Source organism: Erinaceus europaeus, chromosome 4 (genome assembly GCF_950295315.1).
Source record: "Erinaceus europaeus chromosome 4, mEriEur2.1, whole genome shotgun sequence".
NCBI lineage: Eukaryota > Metazoa > Chordata > Mammalia > Eulipotyphla > Erinaceidae > Erinaceus > Erinaceus europaeus.
In genome coordinates this window covers 123,227,162-123,246,005 of record NC_080165.1, presented here as the reverse complement: position 1 = coordinate 123,246,005, position 18,844 = coordinate 123,227,162, and the positions used below count along the sequence as shown (strand labels likewise).

The window sequence follows — 18,844 nt, the reverse complement described above, 5'->3', positions numbered from 1 at the left end:
ATATAGACAACGGAATACTATGCAGCTATTAAGAACAATAAGCCCACCTTATCTGACTCATCTTGGACAGAGCTAGAAGGAATAATGTTAAGTCAGCTAAGTCAGAAAGATAAAGATGAGTATGGGATGTCCCCACTCATCAACATAAGTTGAGAAAGAACAGAAAGGGGAACTAAAAGCAGGATCTGATTAAATCGAGAGCAGGGCACCAAAGTAATAACCCTGTGGTGAAGGGGAGGGTGGCCATTGGACTTCCTGGGGTGGCAGGGGGAGTGGGGGGGTGGGGATGGGACTCAGTCTTTTGGTGGTGAGAATGGTGTTATGTACATTCCTATTAAAGAGTAAACATATAAACCACTATTTAATTAATATGAGAGGGGAAAAATTGATCATATTTCTAGAACTTCTTAAAACACAGACTGAGTCTTTTTAATACATAGGCTGTCTTTGATATGTGGACTCTCTCAAAAGCCTAGACCAGGGAGAACAGAAGCAACTGGTAGCACAGCTATATACAAGATGCTGGGTATTATACCCCAAACCCTAACAAAGGGACTTTCCAAAGTTAGCCCAATCACCAAATAATGTGATGGTAACAATAACTTACCACTGTCTTCTTGAACCCTAAGACAACAGGAATCTCACATTTCCACAGTAGAGCCTACATTTCCCCCAGTCCTGGAACCTTAGGGTGTGGTTTACTTTCCTGCATGCTGCTCCCAATTCAAATCAAATAATATTGCATCAATGGATCGCAACCTAATCAATGCAACGAGTGCTACCCCAGCATGCTTCACTTCAAACTGTGACCAGAGACTTCAGGTGTGCAATGACAACCCTTCAGCTTCATCTCTCAGGTGAGACCTTTCCTTTCATAGTATTCTCTAATTCCATTCCAGGTGGTCCACTCCCCAATAAAGTCCCCAAACCTAGATATAGTCCAGGTCCCCTGAAATAGAGCATAGGTTCACCCGTGCCCATAAACTAGGGAAAAATATATACATGAAAGCAGAAGTACACAAGAGCATGCAGGGAATACCCCCCAACACTTCATCTGCACTATTCCAGTCTTTAGGTCCATGATTGTTCAACAATTTGTTTGGCTTTGTATGTTAACTCTCTTTTCAGCCACCAGGTTCCAGATGCCAGCAAGATGTTGACCAGACTTCCCTGTACAGATGACCCCACCAATGTGTACTGGAGCTCTACTTCCCCAGATCCCCACCCTACTAGGTTAAGAGAGGGGCAGACTGGGAGTATGGATCGACCAGTCAAGGCCCATGTTCAGCGGGGAAGCAGTTATAGAAGCCAGACCTTCCACTCTCTGCAACCCACAATGACCCTGGATCCATACTCCCACAGAGATAGAGAATGGGAAGGCTATCAGGGGAAGGGATGGGATATGGAGATTGGGTTATGGGAATTGTGCAGAACTGTACCCCTCTTATTCTATGGTTTTGTTAATGTCTCCTTTCTTAAATAAAAAAATAATAAAAGACTGAAATTTGCAATAAGTTAGACTTACCTTTGTGTCTCGGCTCTCCTCTGCCACAACTTAGAACAGGATAACATCAACAACAATAATAATAATATTTGAGAGGGGCTGGCAGATGGCATACCTAGTAGAGTGCATACTTTGCTGTGCATGAGGATCTAGGTTCAAGCCCCTGTTTACTACATGGGAGCACAATGCAAGGGGGAAACTTCATGAATGTAGGAGCATTACTGTGGTGGCTCTCTTTGCTCTCTGTCTTTAACCCTCTACTGAGAGAGGTGTGTGTGTGTGTGTGTGTGTGTGTGTGTGTGTGTGTGTGTGTGTGTAGGGAGAGAGAGAGAGAGAGAAATCCAAATCTATTAGGAATAGTGAAATCATGAAGGCAGTAGCTCCAGTGAAAACCCTGGTATAAAATGGAAACAAAACCCCAAAAAGCCAACAAAATAATAAAAATCCTTTTATTCTAATCATACTATAGATCTTGGTTTATAGAAAGTGTTTGGTCTCACCAATGTGTCCTGAAGCCCAACCTCCCAGACCCTGCCCCACTAGGGAAAGAGAGAGACAGGGTGGGAGTATGGATCCACATGCCAATGCCCATGTTCAGAGGAGAAACAATTACAGAAGCCTGACCTTCCATCTTCTGCACCTCATAATATCCCTGGGTCCATGCTCCCAGATGGTTAAAGAATAGGAAAGCTATCAGGGGATGGAATGGGATATGGAGTTCAGGTGGTGGGAATTGTGTGGGATTGTATCCCTCTTATCCTATGGTTTTGTCACTGTTTTCTTCTTATAAATAAAAACTTAAAAATTAAAAAGGGAAGTACTTGGTATGTATTCACTACTATAATGGTTATGAAGGAAAATTTATGAGGAATAACCAAGAGTTAGACTGACTTTCAGAAGGAGATTTGGAGGAACTTTCCCTAATAGGTGCCTGACTTCTCAAAAGGAACTTTCCCTGGTAGGTGTCTGACACCTCAAAGGTTCTCCTATCTATGTAATTCTCCCTAATGCCGACAGAACTTATCACCACTCTTTATTGACATTCTCTAGAAGGTCCACATTAAACTTCTGTTTTCATGAAAATGCTTTACTTTCCCGACACACACCATGTATGGGTATGAAACAACACCCTTGGAATCTTGTAAGTTTGTAAATTACTAACAATAAAAAAATTAATAAAAGATTAATATGAATAAAAATACTGTTCTTTCTATCAGTCTCTGCTGATATTTTATTTGACATGATAATTTCTGTCTGATGTTATCTTTATGTCTTATGACATACCTACCTGAGGCATGTCTTCCAGAGTTCATCAGCTGAACTTATGACACTCTTGGAAACATTCCCTCCTGAATATGGTTCAATGCCTCTGGCTTAGTCATTTATAGCTCATCGACAAAGAACAGGAGACAAGGTCAGTAAAAAACAATGACATTCTACCATAGGCTCCAGAGGTCCCAGGTTCAATCCTTGGAATCACCATATGAACTGAATATTAAAGTACTCTGATTCTCTCTCTCTCTCTCTCTCTCTCTCTCTCTCTCTCTCTCTTCCTCTCTCCTTCCCTTTTTCTCTTTCTGTCTCTCATAAAAATAAATAAATCTTGGAAAAAATTTTTAAAAGAAAATAGTTATCTTTTCTAATTATGATGCCCTTTAGAATTTATACTTTAGAATTTTATTCCACTTCGTTCTGAAAATTCTTTTTATGCTGTTAGAGTATTTACAACTTGTGACTATAATTGATTTTAGTATATTACCTGTTCAAAATTCTAAGCTGCTCAAAAACAAAGAAAATGTACATTAACTCCTGATTATTTCTTTATTACCAGATCCTCACCCTGGGACTGCCAGTACCACATGATGTTAACAGAGCTTGTGAACTAGAGTGAGTCTCCTTGGTTCAATTTATGACTTCCCCTTTAATCTTGGTGTGCATTTAGACAAGGTATTTAAAATACTTGTGCTTCAGTTTACTTTCCTGAAAAATAGATGTCTTAATAAGAATGTTTACCTCTCAGAGAAGATTAAATAAGTTAATATTCATGAAGCACTTAGGGTAGTGCTTAGCACAGAACAAATAGTTATTAAAGTAGGTGCTCAATAAATATTTGATAGATGAATAGATGTCACAGTAGGCCGGGTTATCAGTATTCTGCAGACATCATTTAATCAATCTGAATAGTTTAGCTGCCTTGAGAACCTCTTGATTTTTTTCCCCATGTATTGCCTCTTGGATTTTATTGCATTTACGTCAATTCCACTTATTTAAATGTTAAGAAAAGCAAAACATTCCCATGTAGCTTAAAATCCCTTATAATTAGACTCTATGAGTTTCTTATGAAACTTCATGAGTAAAGTGCTTATTTATCTCATTTGAATTTTTATATAGCTAATCAGACTCACTCATTTGATAGATATGCAACAATGCAGTATGCATTATATAAAGAAGGATTATGTGTGTGTGTGTGTGTGTGTGTGTGTGTGTGTGTGTGTGTTAGAAGTGGAAATGGTAATGCCAAACATGAATAAAATGAAGTTTCTTCTCTATGGAATCTTGAAATGTAATAAAGGAGATAACTATGTAAACCACTAGCTAAATCACAAGGCTAAATCCTCTGGGAGTCTTTGAATATCTGCTTTCTGTTCTGGGAAAGCATAATCTCTCTTTGTGTCTATAACTTTGCCTAGACTGGCATCTGAATGAAAGTGTAGTCTCCTAATGTTTCCCTTCATCAGTCTGTACAACACCAATGCCTGTGTCTCAGTATAATGCCATAAAGTATTACTATAAGCACAATGTGAAGTTTTTTTTTTCCTCTAAAAGAAGCAAAAGTGGTGCCATGTAAGTATACAAAAATGCAAGTCTCTCAATAAAAATACTTTTCCTGAAAAGACTTAATCGGAAACATTTTAAAGTAATTAAACTAATAGTTTAAGCTTGAGTTTGGGCCTCTATCCATATTCCTTCATCCTAGTTCTTTTGATGTCTAGTGAATCACTTCTTTGGGTTATTTATTTTCATACCCACTTAGATGTTATACTAACAGAATTCCCAGAGGGAAGGCTAGAAATATGTCAACAGCAGGATCTATTCTGGCAGTAAAACTATTCCATAAAAGAAAAAGAAATAGATTTCCTTTGCCTGTAGTTCAATATTTCTTTCTCTACACATTGACTTAATTCCTCTAACCTATTTCCTCACAAATGTCGGGGTTGGTCACCCAATTCTTAGCTCTCTTCATTATGATTATCAGTGTTAATGCTATGTCATTAATCCTCATGGGAATATGGAAGGTTCACACTGACTGCATGGGGAAGATCACCATGGAAACATTTGTCTCCGTAGCTGACTCATTACAACCCCCATAACTGCTGAACCACATCCTGCCTGCCATCTGAATTGCACTGGATGAAGCCACAAATTTGGCTTCTCCTATAGAATCATATCCTTTTAAAAGGCTATTAAAAATCAGTGCCAAGAAAATATTCCTCAGAACATGGTAATAATACCATTCAAAAAGTGTTTAAGTAGATGGTGCTATGTAATTGATTGCTAACACCTTTTAATAAACATGCCCAGTAAACTTTACCTGTGGCTTTTCAGCATTTAATTTCTGGTCTGGATGGCCCTCTTATCTATGGAGATATGCATCGGCATGAAGAAATGTTACCAGGGAGAAAATAAACAAAACTCCACTCTCACATTTCAGAAAGAATCTTCCTGAGGGTTAGTGTAGCCTATCAACATGTATCACAGAGAACTGTAGAATATAATGGTCTTTGTTGAATTTTTTTGGGGGGGGAGGGAATTGTTTTAATGAAAGATAGCAAACAATCCATGTAGAAAAATTACATTTGAAGATGGCAGATTTTTCACTTAACCTTATCCCTAGAAAGCAAGATATCTGCATTTACTAGATGGGAAATGAGGTCTATGCTGGTAGCTATCAGACTTAAGTAAAACTACACACAAACTACTATTGCATGCAACCCAGGGACTTCAGCGCAGCTAAAAAAAAAAAAAAAAAAGGTAATCTTTGTAAGCTTGCTATGTTCAGAGCTAGTTGTAATTATACAAACCTAAATCCAGCAAGATTAAGCACAGGAGTTAAAAAAAAAAAAAAAGAAAGAAAGAAAGAAAGTGGATGATGTCCCAAGCCCCAGGCTATGTACTGTCACTGGATATTGACAGGAACATGTAGGTCTTCATTTTCTTTGTCATTTTTGATAATTCTTTGGAAATTAAAAGGAAGACTTAAACCTGAATGATAACAGTAGACATTTATGTAGCTCTCACTTAAACAGATGCTAGGCTCTATACATATTAGCTCATTTGATTCTACAGATTAGTCCTATTATATAGAGAGAATTATTTACTTCATTTGATAGGTTAGGAAACAGACATATTCCTATAAATTCCATTGATCTGACTTAGGGTCCATGTTTATTCATATTCAGCACAGGAGCCTGTGTGTTCTCTTCATCCCTGTCTGTCTGAGCTCATATTCCACAGTCATAGCTCAGAACATTCTAGGCTGTACTCATTTTAGAACCAGTCTTCCTCGAGTGGCAGAGTAGGTTGACTCAACCTCCCTTTGGAGAGTGGGGCAGTCCGTACCATTGCTGCTCTCCACTGAGGGAAAGGTCCTGGAGAGGTCCACAAGAGGATTTATGATCTTGTTCCTGATGCAGGTGACCAGTGATGGTGGAGAGAGGGATTTATTAGAGGTCTAGGCCCATCATAGATCAATAGGTTTATAGTTAATAATATTTATATATTTTGTTCATATTTGGGAGCTACTCTACCATGATCCAGCTTTCTAGTCTTATTCTCAGCTCTGACACTATCTTCTCAGACAATACTTTTGGCCTATCTGCATATTAGCTATTGGGCTCAGGCAAAAACTACTAAAGTCTGGGCCCCATGGAGTACACCTAAAACAGACTTTCTAGTTTCCCCCCCACACACAGACCTTTAGTTTCATCTGCTCTAATCTTACCTTTACGTTCCTCATTGTCAAAAAATTTGCCCTGAATTATATTTTACTGCTTTTCAGCCATCAAGTTGCAAATGCTACCATGACCCTGGGCAGATGACCTCACCAATGTGTCCTAGAACCTCCCCTCCCCAGAGCCCAGCCTTACTAAGGAAAGATAGAAATAGGCTGGGAGTATGGATTGACCTGCCAAAATCCATACTCAGCAGAGAAACAATTACAGAAGCCAGATCTTCCACCTTGTGCACTCCATAAAGAATTTTGGAAGAAAAAAAAAGAATTTTGGTCCATAAACCCAAAAGGATAAAGTGTAGGAAAGCTTCCAGTAGAAGGAATGGGATACGGAACTCTGGTGGGAATTGTATGGAATTGTACCCCTCTTATCCTACAATCTTGTCAATCATTACTAAATCACTAAAAACTTAAAAAGAAAGAAAGAAAAAGAAACTGAGACATAGTGAATTTCCTATAGTAGATTTATTAATTTGTTTTTTTTCGCCACTCTCATCACCAAAGTTCTGTGTCTACATCCCTAAATGCATAGATAACCATTATTATGGTTCTCCCACAGTCTGAGACATAGACTGACATTTTGTTTTTTCACATTCATATACTCAACTCTCTATATTCTGCGTATGAGTGAAACCATTCTGTTGTTGTCCTCCACCTCTTTATTTGCTTCATAAACATGATTTTCTCCAATTCTATCCACTTTATCCAAAAGGACACAACATTATCCCTTTGGACTGTGTAATACTCTGTTGAGAATGTGTCCCATAACTTCTTTATACAGTCATTTGTTGAAGGGCATTTTGGTTGTTTCCAAGTTTTTACTATAGTACTTAATTAAGCCACTCTGAACATGGGGGACACATATAACCCTTGGAATCAGTGTTACTTTATCTTTTGGGTATATGCCAAGTAGTGGAATTGCTGGATTATATGTTATTTCCATTTGTATTTGCTTAAGAATTGTCCATACTGTTCTTCATAATGTTTGTACCTCAAGGTAGTTCTTAAGTCATCAAGCTCAACAGATATGCAGGCAGACAATCTCCTGAGTTCATATACTTAAAGTTTAAACCATATGTTTCTTTCTTGTGGAGTTCTATTTTATTCATTCTTTCCTCTATGACTATTTCTTTCACTCTTCTCATATTGCTTATTTCCTTTTTTCTCCTCTCTCTTTGCTTCTTCTCTACTCTTTTCTCTCTCACCTCCTTCCATCTCCTCTTATCAATCTGCCTCCAATCACTCCCTCTGACCAGTAAGTTATGAGGCAGGACAAAATGTTCTGCTTTATATCTTAATGCTTTTCAGCCACCAAGCATCTGCAATGCTACCATGATGTCAACCTGACTTCCCTGGGCAGATAATCTCACCAGTGTGTCCTGGAACCCCACCTCTCCAGGGCCCTACCCCATGAGAGAAAGATAGAAATATGCTGGGGTATCGATTAACCTGTCAATGCCCATGTCCAGCAGAGAAGCAATTACAGAAGCCAGATTTACCACCTTCTCTCATAAAGATCTTTGGTCCATACTCCCAGAAGGATAAAGAATAGGGAAACTTCCAATGGAAAGGAGGTTATATGGAACTCTTGTGGTGGGAACCGTAACCCTCTTATGCCACAATCTTGTCAATCAATATTAAATAATTAATAATTTTTTAAAAAAATGAATGGTAAGTCAAGTGCCTCATAATTGCCAGTACTATTTCTATTTAATATATTTCACATTGTGCTTCATAGCACTCATTAGTTACACTAGTCTGTTCATCTAAACCAAATGTTTCAGATTTAAATCCATTAAATTGTAGAATTTCTCATTTACTTTTGTGATTGAGGACCCCATCCTGATTTTCATTGAATTTTTGGTAGGGAAATGGAGACAAATGGCATTATAAGTAGACTTGGGATTGGCCTGTTCTAGTAATTGTCATCTGCTTCAATTCAAAGCCTCCTGGCATGAATGGTCTTAGAATTCATTTACTTACCTTGCCCATCAGTTGTACATGTTAGGGGTGCATGTGGTGAACTGCCTCTTAAAGTCTGAATAAGTACACCAAGAGAATTTCAACATACCTGAAGGGTAAGGGTGGCTGAAAACCATTAAAGAAATGCAAAATGAATTTAGAGGTAATAAAGTTACTACTGATAGAGAGTCTGCATGAAGAATTCTGTAACGTGGAAACAATTGAAAAATGAGAAAATATAGAAGATTGAATTCAGGCAAGGGTTTATAAACATATTGGTAGGATTATCCACTCTAGGATGTTGAATTATGGGTGATTTTGAATATAAAAATCTCATTATTTTCATGAGATTGTGTCAGAGAGCTGAGAGTGCATGTTGGAGAAACAAGGAGTCAGTGAAACAGGTAAAGGAAGGACTATATCAAGCTCTCAGGAAGATGACACAGTAGATAGAGTGTTAAACTTACAAGCATGTGTTCCTGTATTTGATCCTTTGACATGTATATCAAGAAAATGGAAAATGAATGTCACTGGAAACCTGCAAGTGGTGAGAGTTATACATCAGGTAAGGAAGAAAGAGAATTAATTAAGAAACAGGTTGGGGGCCTGGGTGGTGGCACTCCTGCTTGAGCATACATATCACAATGCACAAGTACCCAGGTCCAAGTCCCTGGTCCCCACCTGCAGGGGGAAGCTTTGTGACTGGTAAAGTGGTGTAGTGTGTATCTCTGTTTCTCTTTCTTGTCTCTATCTCCCCCTCTCCTCCCAATTTCACTCTGTCTCTATCCAATAAATAAACAAAGAAGAAAGAAAGGAAAATTAAAATAAAAAAAGAAATAGGTTCAACCGTCAAAGGGTACAATCATCTTTAGTTTGTTAAACTTGTCAGTGTTAATGGGAGATCATATGCAATATCCCAGGCCACAGCTGGTGAAGAAACTTGAAACAACTTAATGTGTGACTGAGATGTTTTTACTAGGACTCAGCAGTAATTATAGAGGGATAAGTATGGACTTGAATTGCTCTGAAAAATTAACTCACAACTTTAGTGTATCAATGTGATTGGGTTGTGGAATACTCTGATAACTGGTAAACATATCTGAGTATCTGTGAGGGTGTCTTCAGAAATTTTCAGCAATGAAATTGGAGAAATCACTATAGCTAATGAGGGAGGACATGACCTTACAGTTGAGTAACTAAATATAACAAAAATGTGCAGGAAGGGAGATTTTACTTTCCACCTGAATGAGAAATTCAAATTCTGTCCTTGGAAAATAACACCCCTTCTATCAGGCTTGTGAACACAAAAATCCAGACTTACATTCTGAGCTCTAATGTTCTTAGATTTTTCTACTTGGACTGAATCACCAGCTTTCCTTGTACTTCATTTTGCAGCCAGCAGATACTAAAACTTCATGGTCTCCATAACAGTGTAAGCAAAGTCCTCACCCACATCTATGTGCAACTGATTTTTGACAAGGGAGCCCAAAACATCATATGCAGAAAGGATGGTCTTGTCAACAAATTGTACCAGGAATTAGGCTGAAACATGAGGAAGAAAACAGGATTACATGTCACCCTGCCTCAAAGTCATCCCCTAATTGATCAAAGGTATAGATATTGAGCCAGAAACCATCAAATACATAGAAAAAAAATTGGCAGAACACTCCAGGATGTTCCCTTCAGAAATGTCTTTGTAGACTCTAGTCTCAATAGCAAGGAAAACAAAAAACAAAAAAAAATAAATGTCTTCATAAAACTGAAAATCTGTGCAGAAGAGTAAACCATAACCAAAACAGAAAGACACCCTGAGAATGGAAGATCTTTATATACCAAACATCAGATAAAGGACTAACAACTAAAATACATAAAGAATACACTAATCTCAGCAACAAGAAGCAAACAACCCCAGTAAAAAAAATGGATAAAGGACATGGGCAGAACTTTCACCAAAGAACATATTCAGATGGCAAACAGACATGAAAAATACTCAAAATCACCTATTATCAGGGAAATACAAGACAACAATGAAATGCTACTTTACACCTTGGAGAATGGCATATCATAGAAAGGGCAAAAACAATAATATTGGATGAAGACACTGAAAAAAAAAAAGAAACCCGTACAGACTGTTAGTGGGAATGTGTATTGGTCCAATTTCTGTGGAAAACAGTTTGAAGATTCCTCAGAACACTAGAAATAAATCTACTCTGTGGCCTAGCAATTTCTCTTCTAAAGATTTATCACCTCCCCCAAAATCAAAAACGTCTATCCAAAGACATTTGTTTACAACAGCACAGTTCATAATGGCCTAACTTGGAAACAACTCAGATGCCCAATGCCAGTTGGATGGCTAAGGAAGTTGTGATCTGTAGACACTATAGAAAACTATTCTGCTATAAGAAATGATGCCATCTCCTTTGCCACATGGAACTTGAAGGAGTCATAGTGAGGTAAGCTAGAAGGAAGACGACAAATACTAGATGAGTTTACTTATAGTTGAAATTTCATAAATACGAAGGTAAAGTATTAAATTGTAGGATGAAACTTGAACAGGGTATGATGTATTACAGGAAAGCAAAGGATTCTAGGGGAGAAGGAAACAAGAGGATAGAGGGAATATTAGAGACTCAATGATGGTGGAGAAAGACAAATTGGTGGTGAGTATGATGTGCATAAATATATGAAGGGGAGATAAATTATATCCATGTGTCAACAATTGTCCTATAAATCATTATTTCCACAATAAAATAATTTGAAGAAAAAAAAGAGCACCCTAAAGAGGATACAGGGGTTTCTTTTAGTTATAGAAGGAATTTAGAATAGGAATAATCAATTGCTATTAAAACCTGGCTAGTTCAGGGTTTGTTTTTTATGCTAATCCAATGGTAATCTCACCTCTCCAGAGCCCCACCCCACTAGAAAGACAGAAGCTGGCTGGGGTATGGATCGACCTGTCCTGTCAGTGCCCAATTCCAGCAGAGAAGCAATTATAGAAGCCAGAACTCCTACCTTCTGCACTCTAAAAACAACTTTGATCCATACTCTCAGTTGGGGAGAAGTGATAGGAGGAAGAGGATAAGAGGGCTCTGAATTGCTCTATCAGGTCCTAGAGAGAGGGGATGAAAAAGAGAGAAATATTTGGATGTATTAATTAGGGTGATGGAAGGGAAGAGAGGACTGGACCTGGAAGAAAAAGGGGGTAAGTATGTACAAATGTAGACAGATAGTTGTAGAGATGACAGTTAACCCATTTCTGCAACCTTGGGAGAACTGTGGTGGTTTGCAATGGAGAGACTTGGGATTCAGAACTCTGGTGGTGGGAATGATGTGGAATTATACCCCTCTTGACATGCAATTTTGTAAATCAAATTGCTAATACAAATTTTAAAAAATAAAAATAATTAAAAAAAAATTTCTATGACAAAACCACATGTGTATCATTGTGCTATAACTAATTCCTAAATAAATATCACTTTAAGAATGTTTTCTTTTATTTCAGTGAGACATTGGAGTGGGGGATACTTTGGAACATTAGCTTAAGGTGGTGCTGGGACCATAAGCCTCAAACATGAGAATACATTTGCATAAGGATTATGCTATGTTCCCAGCATACATATCTTTATATATTCTATTTCTTTGAAAATCTCTGACTAATGAGTGAGTGACCTGAACTCAGAGAATAGATTTCCTACAAAACAGAGAAACTTTACTAAAACAAATATGATCCTGAATTTTCTGGAAAATAGAGATTTTTCTATTAGTGCTAATACTTATTTTCCCCTTTTTATATTAGCAAGAAAAAAAAAATGAAAATCAATGATCTCTTAGTTACCCTGCCAAAATTTATTTTAAAACGTCTTTCTCAATTTTACCTGAAACAATTATATAGGAGGATGCAATTTTAACCACCCTGTTAAAACTTGATGATAATACTTTTCATACTTGATTTCAAATAGGGAGACTGTTTCAACTATAGTACCAAGCAATCGATGCTCAAATCTTCATGATTTATAAAAACTTGTGTTTATAACTTTGTAAAGTTGCAGAATTTGTCATTCTCTCTCTGGAGTCCTACCTAGGAAAGCTTGAAGGATTTTTTTTTTTGCATCAAAAATGGAATACTCTAGTTTAGAAGTGAAAAATAGCATGTACATCTGCCATCTTACTAGCCACAAGTAGTGAAAAAGATTGGTTCAATCATAAATTATTTAGGGACCAGGTGGTGGCACAACCAGGTGGTTGAATGGACCTGCTGCCCTAGTTGGATTCCTGTACCTCCTCTTCAGGGAGGATGTTTGATGAACAGTGAAGCTGGTTTGCAGGTTTCTCTATCCTTCTCTCTATCCCCTCTCTGCTCAACTTCTCTGTCCTATCAAACAAAATAGAAAAAAGAAAAAGAAAATAAAAGCAAGAAAAGGAAATGGTCCCTGTTGCAATAGATTAGTAGTACTGGCACCAAACCCCAGCAATAATCCTAACAGAAAAAAATAGACATACATATAATGCATTCACTCTGAATAAAATGTAAAGATAACTAGAAAATAAAACCAGCAATAAAATTGTTACACATTTTTTTTACAAGTTTCACAGCTGAAAAATAACTACTTGCTTTTTTTTTTTAATTTCTATTCTGAGAGATTGAGAGTTTTTTTATTTGTGAATTTCTTTGTTCATATTCTCTTTCTGTCTTATATATTAAAGTGGGTATGTAGTGAAGTTTAGTTACTAAATTCCACTGAGGAATTTAAATTGATCTCAAGTTATCAGCAAAACCTCACCATCACCTTCCCACTCCACAAATTCCATACAGATAATTATTGCAAAAGATGGTGTCTATTCAATCTGCATAGCTTAGAATTGTTTCAGTAGGGGCACTGACTTTTAACAATGTATAGTTACCTAAGATGTATTTATATGTATACCAAAGAAATATTAGTTTACTTAAGTTACTCTAACAAAGCTCCTTCCCACCCCACCCCCCCAAGATGTGTTTGTAAGGACTCTTTTAAAATGCCCACAAGGTTGAGTAAAAATAATCTACTAGTTTTGTCAATTAGAAGATCACTAATGGAAAACACTGGGGCCAGGTGGTATGTACCAGGTTGAGCACACATGTTACAACATGCAAGGACCCAGGTTTGATCCCCCTGTCCCCACTTGCAGGGGAAAAGCTTTGTGAGTGGTAGTGTGCTTCAGGTGTCTGTCTCTCTCCTTCTCTATCATTCCCTTCCCTCTTGATTTCTTGCTGTCTCTATTCCATATATAAGTAAAGATAACACAAAAATATGCTTATAAAAGTGAAAGCTAGCTGAAATTCCTCCTTTGTTACAAAACTTTAAATGGATTTATTAACCAACCAGCAAAAACTTTGAGTAGGAATGCTGCAGAGTGAAGAGAGGAAATAATTGATGGATCCTGATTTTAGCCACATGAGATTGATTTAGCAAAAACTTAATTTACACCTATATGTGTGAATTTTAAGACTTGCTAGTCTTGAGGAGAATTCCCATAAGTTCCCTGGAGATCAAAAAGTTTAAAATTATTTTTATTAATTAATTTTACACAGCCTCAAATTTACTTCTATTTTTATATTTTCTCTTAGTTACCCAATCACCCAAATAAGAAGTTTAGAAGTCATTTTATATTTGGGTTGTTACCATTCTGTTCCTTTTGTTTTTCCTGACATGTCTTATTTAATCAGATAAATAAAATCCTTTTGATATTCTTTAAAAAAAATTTTATCTTTATTTTTTATTGTCTTTATTTATTTGCTAGAGACAGTCAGAAGTTGAGAGGGAAGGGGGGAGGGATAGAAGAGAGAGAGAAATATCTGGAGCCCTGCTTCACCATTTGTGAAGCTTTCCCCCTGTAGGTGGGGACTGGGGGTTTGAACTATGGTCCTTGTTCATTGTAGCATGTGCACTCAACCAGATGCTCCACCATCCCTCCCGCCTTTTGATATTCTTTTAAGTATGTGTTGAGTCTTTTTGATTTACACATTTTTCTGGTGATCTTCACTCAGCTGGAAGTTCCTTGAAGATAAGGCATATTCCTTATGCCTTTTCCCATTTCAATACCTCAAAACTTATAAAACATAATATTTAGTAAGTTTTGTGGTGAGGAACTCAGTGATGTGGTTTCTGGTTTTTCAGTTTCATGTACTACAAGTTTGTATTATATATCCCAGGCACCTTGCTCAACCTGTTCTTTTACCAGTACTCCAAATTACTCCATATTGCCTTGTTTTCACAGGAGCTGTTAGTTTCTCCTGGAGTGCTATTCAAATGACACTGGCTTTGTGGAAAACTTAGTAGAAGAATGAATACTCTTTGGGTTTTTTTTTTCTGCTAGTGTGAGGACCTTTTTGCAGAATGCAATATACATATACATATATATGTATGTATATTCTTTCTGACATACAACAAAATCTCTCTTGCTTGTACTTTTTTTTTAAACTTAGTTATACAATACAACTGGAAATAATGTATATATTCTCAGGATAGGTGCTTACATACTTCCTGTCATTTTCCAAACTATTTTTTGCTTTCAGATAACCAACTTAAAGAACCCCTTCAAAGTGATCTCAGGAATGTGCTGAAGACGTTGGAAAAGGGCAGCTCAAGTCTCAAGCCATTGGTCAGAGGAAGAACTGTAAAATCCGAGTCTTCTGTATTTGACCATTGTGAGAGTGAGAAATGAACGTTTATGGTGTTAAATCACTAAGATTTTAGAATGTATTTACTATGTCACTAATTTTACCTTCTTACTTATGAGAGAGGTCAAAGCTGAGACCTAACATATTCAAGTTCTTTGTTCTAGCATTCCCATCTCCCCAGCAATACTATCGTTATTTTAAAGTATGCAACTCTCATTGCATCGTGTTCCCTTATTATAACTCATTATTTTGGACTGTAATATTTAGTGAACATGCATTACTCTATTAGAATATGGAAAGCCTATAAATTTAGTAAAATGTCCCTAAAATCTTTTATAGAATAGCTTTTTTTTAAACATACACTATATTTTAAGGGAGAAATACAATTTATTATATTTTTTCTTGAATTATTTTTTAAGGAGGGGGTTTTACAGAAAGTAGTCCTCATAATTACAAGTGACTAGATAATTTTTTCACTCAAGAAAATCTCTTTCCAGAAAACAAACTAGATATACTAGATCTAAGTAGTCACATTTTCATCCAGTGACTACAGGCAGTTCCTTCTATTCAGGAGAAGTAATGTGTGATATAGGACACATTTTCAAATACAAATGCAGTTTTAAAATGTATAATTTGTTATTTGTATTTTCACCATTGGCAGTTTGTGCAAATTAACAGGCACAGTAGGAGTGTTTTAGTACTATTGAATAATAACAGTATGCACTTAGAAAGGTAATTCCATTATGGCAAGCTTCCTGGGAAAAACAAGTGGCCTAATGGTTATACAATTTGGAGCTATTGTTAAAAATTATAAGTTTATTGAATAATAAATATCGTAGACATTTGGCCTTTAAAAATGAAGTGTTGAATTAATGGTAAAGGGGGTGGTTTCATATAATTCTTTTCATTACCTATCTTCTCTTTTCCAAATCATCAAATCCTGGATTGGAAACAAGAACGAGTTGTGAAGGGAGAAAAAGGGTAATTATTGCTCAAATCAAAATAATAGTTCTTTTAGTCTGTCTAAGCTTTTTCCTTCATTTCAGGACAAATAAGATATTTCAAACCATTTTAATTATGATGAGTGATAGTTAAAATTATAGAGACAGAAAATGCCTGTTATTCAAGATTATTCTACAAATTAGGACAAGTAAGTCTAGGAAGCAGGGGCTACTATAAAATATAACATAAGATTAGTATTATTATAAAGAACTTGAAGTTAAAAATATTTATTTACTTTATAATGAGAGGGGAATAAGGGGGAGAGAGAATTAGAGTATACTCTGGTACATGTGATGCCAGGGATAAAACTTGCCTCACACATAGAACCACTACCTGGGCTACTAAAATTTTGTATTTTGGGAGTCGGGCTGTAGCGCAGCAGGTTAAGCGCAGGTGGCGCAAAGCACAAGGACCGGCATAAGGATACCGGTTTGAACCCCGGCTCCCCACCTGCAGGGGAGTCGCTTCACAGGCAGTGAAGCAGATCTGCAGGTGTCTATCTTTCTCTCCTCCTCTCTGTCTTCCCCTCCTCTCTCCATTTCTCTCTGTCCTATCCAACAGCGACGACAACAATAATAATAACTACAACAATAAAACAACAAGGGCAACAAAAGGGAATAAATAAAATAAATATAAAAAAATTTTTTTTTAATTTTGTATTTTATCTTCAGAGTAAAAATTCATTATTTTGAATTGTCAATAATTTATAATTTATGATAAGTCAAGCATTTCATCTGAGAGCTTAAAATTTGTTTTAAGAGACTCATGGTGACAATAAAATTACAGAAAATCTTCTTAATATACTCTTTTGAAAAATTGAACTTTTAATAACTATGAAACAGACATTTTTAAAATTAATTTTATATTTTCATATATATGCTTGAACTGGACACAATTATATTTTATACTTACATATATCCATAACAAATATCATGGGGTAAGCAGGTAGTTTGCTTTTTATTTAAAAGTCATTACTGTTTCTTTAGGTATAAAGTATTAAAATTTGAAGGAGTCGGGCACAGTAGCACAGCGGGTTAAGCACACATGGCGCAAAGTGCAAGGACTTCGAGGCATCTGGCTCCCCACCTGCAGGGTAGTCGCTTCACAGGTGGTGAAGCAGGCCTGCAGGCATCTGTCTTTCTCTCCCCCTTTCTGTCTTCCCCTCATCTCTCCATTTCTCTCTGTCCTGTCCAAAAACAATGACATCAATAACAACAATAAAACAACAAGGGCAACAAAAGGGAATAAATATTTTTTAAAAATTTAAAAAAGTATTAAAATTTGATATCTGTGGATCTATTTTATAATCACTTGGCTTATTTGTATGTCATCCTTCTGCAGGGATCATGATAATTTTCTCTGTATTGTTCCAATTTTAGTATATGTGCTGCTGAAGCAAGCTATTTTATGATTATTATCCTAAAAGTAATATGTGTCCACACTACTATACAATCTACTCTATGAAAATTATCCACCTTGGGAACTGTTACTTCCTTCTTATGAAAAGTATTCATTTTGTGAGACAAGTACCTGATAAAACCCAAAAAAGCCTGGTTTAGTCCATTAATCATTTGAATCTATAGGAAGGTTGACCCTTAAAGACATCAGTGGAATATGAACATGTTTCTAGATTTTCATTGATTTTTTTTCAGGGGGAAATAATATTGTTTTACATAAAGTAAACTGGAAAGAGAGAGAGAGAGAGAGGGGGAGAGAGAGAGTTGTATCATTCTTAGTCTTCGTGCAGAGAAGTATAAGTTCTGTAGTAAGGGCTTATGCCCTGCTGGTAAGGCACCAGAAACCTCCAATGTGTCTGTGTGTTCACTGTTTTGGTAATCACAACCAGTCCTGAGTTCCACATGGAGAAAGAAATAAAACAAAATAAAAAGCACCTAAAAGGGTCAAGCAGCTATAGAGAAGATCAGTCAGAACAAATAAAGCAATGCCAAACAAAATTGAACTCCTGGAGGAGAAAAAAAGTAATTTGAACTGAAGTATAGAGTAGTCAAGGAGATGCATATAATTCTCAAGAAGTCTTTTGGGACTGAAGCAAGCAAACACAGATAAAAGACAACCCTTTCTCATTGAAAAGGAAAACATGATTTCCTAGTTAAAAGCTTAACTAGAATAACTGAAGGAGTGGCAGTTATTGGTGATGCTATGTGTTCCATGAAGCAGCTCCCTTCTTTGTTCTGGAAATGTAGGTAGATTGAATTGCTAAGCCCCTTTTGCAATTGTGAAGACCCATATCCTTGAGATTTTTGTTAATGGAGTGTGAGTAGAAAATAATATGCACTAATTCCAGAACAGAGGATCAAGCCTCCAATGGTGATTTTCCACTTTCTCTCTGTCTTCTGGTTGGATGCAGATGTCCACTCTTACCTGGATGGTCTTATGTTGATGGTGACAACCCTCTATCAAACCAGGTTGACTGAGCAGAGTAGACACCTTAACTTTGACTATTTAGAGTTTATCATCTATCAATATAATAGTAAAATATGACTTGATTGGAATAACATTTTTAGGAGGGAAAGACTTCAAATCAGGAATGCAATGCACAATTACAAAAGGTATTCATTCATATTTGAGCCTATAATACTGTGATTATGCTATATTAGGTAAAACAGCTGAGAAAAAACAATGTCTTCAAGCCTTAGGTAAAATAAAAGCTCCACAATAGAGAAGGAGAAGAGGATAATAGCTCCCT

The 18,844-nt window shown here is 36.6% G+C and overlaps 1 long non-coding RNA gene and 1 other non-coding gene across 2 annotated transcripts; one reads left to right on the top strand and one right to left on the bottom strand.

Annotated features, from left to right (window-relative positions):
• Positions 1 to 9,851: 9,851 nt before the first annotated feature.
• Positions 9,852 to 15,196, top strand: LOC132538317 (uncharacterized). The gene is made up of 3 exons (XR_009549711.1): positions 9,852 to 10,930; positions 11,051 to 11,137; positions 15,031 to 15,196. It is a non-coding gene; the product is annotated as an uncharacterized LOC132538317 (long non-coding RNA).
• A 2,237-nt stretch (positions 15,197 to 17,433) lies between these two features.
• LOC132538446 (U6 spliceosomal RNA) lies at positions 17,434 to 17,536 on the bottom strand. Its single transcript, XR_009549811.1, has one exon. It is a non-coding gene; the product is annotated as a U6 spliceosomal RNA (small nuclear RNA).
• Between the last annotated feature and the right edge of the window lie 1,308 nt (positions 17,537 to 18,844).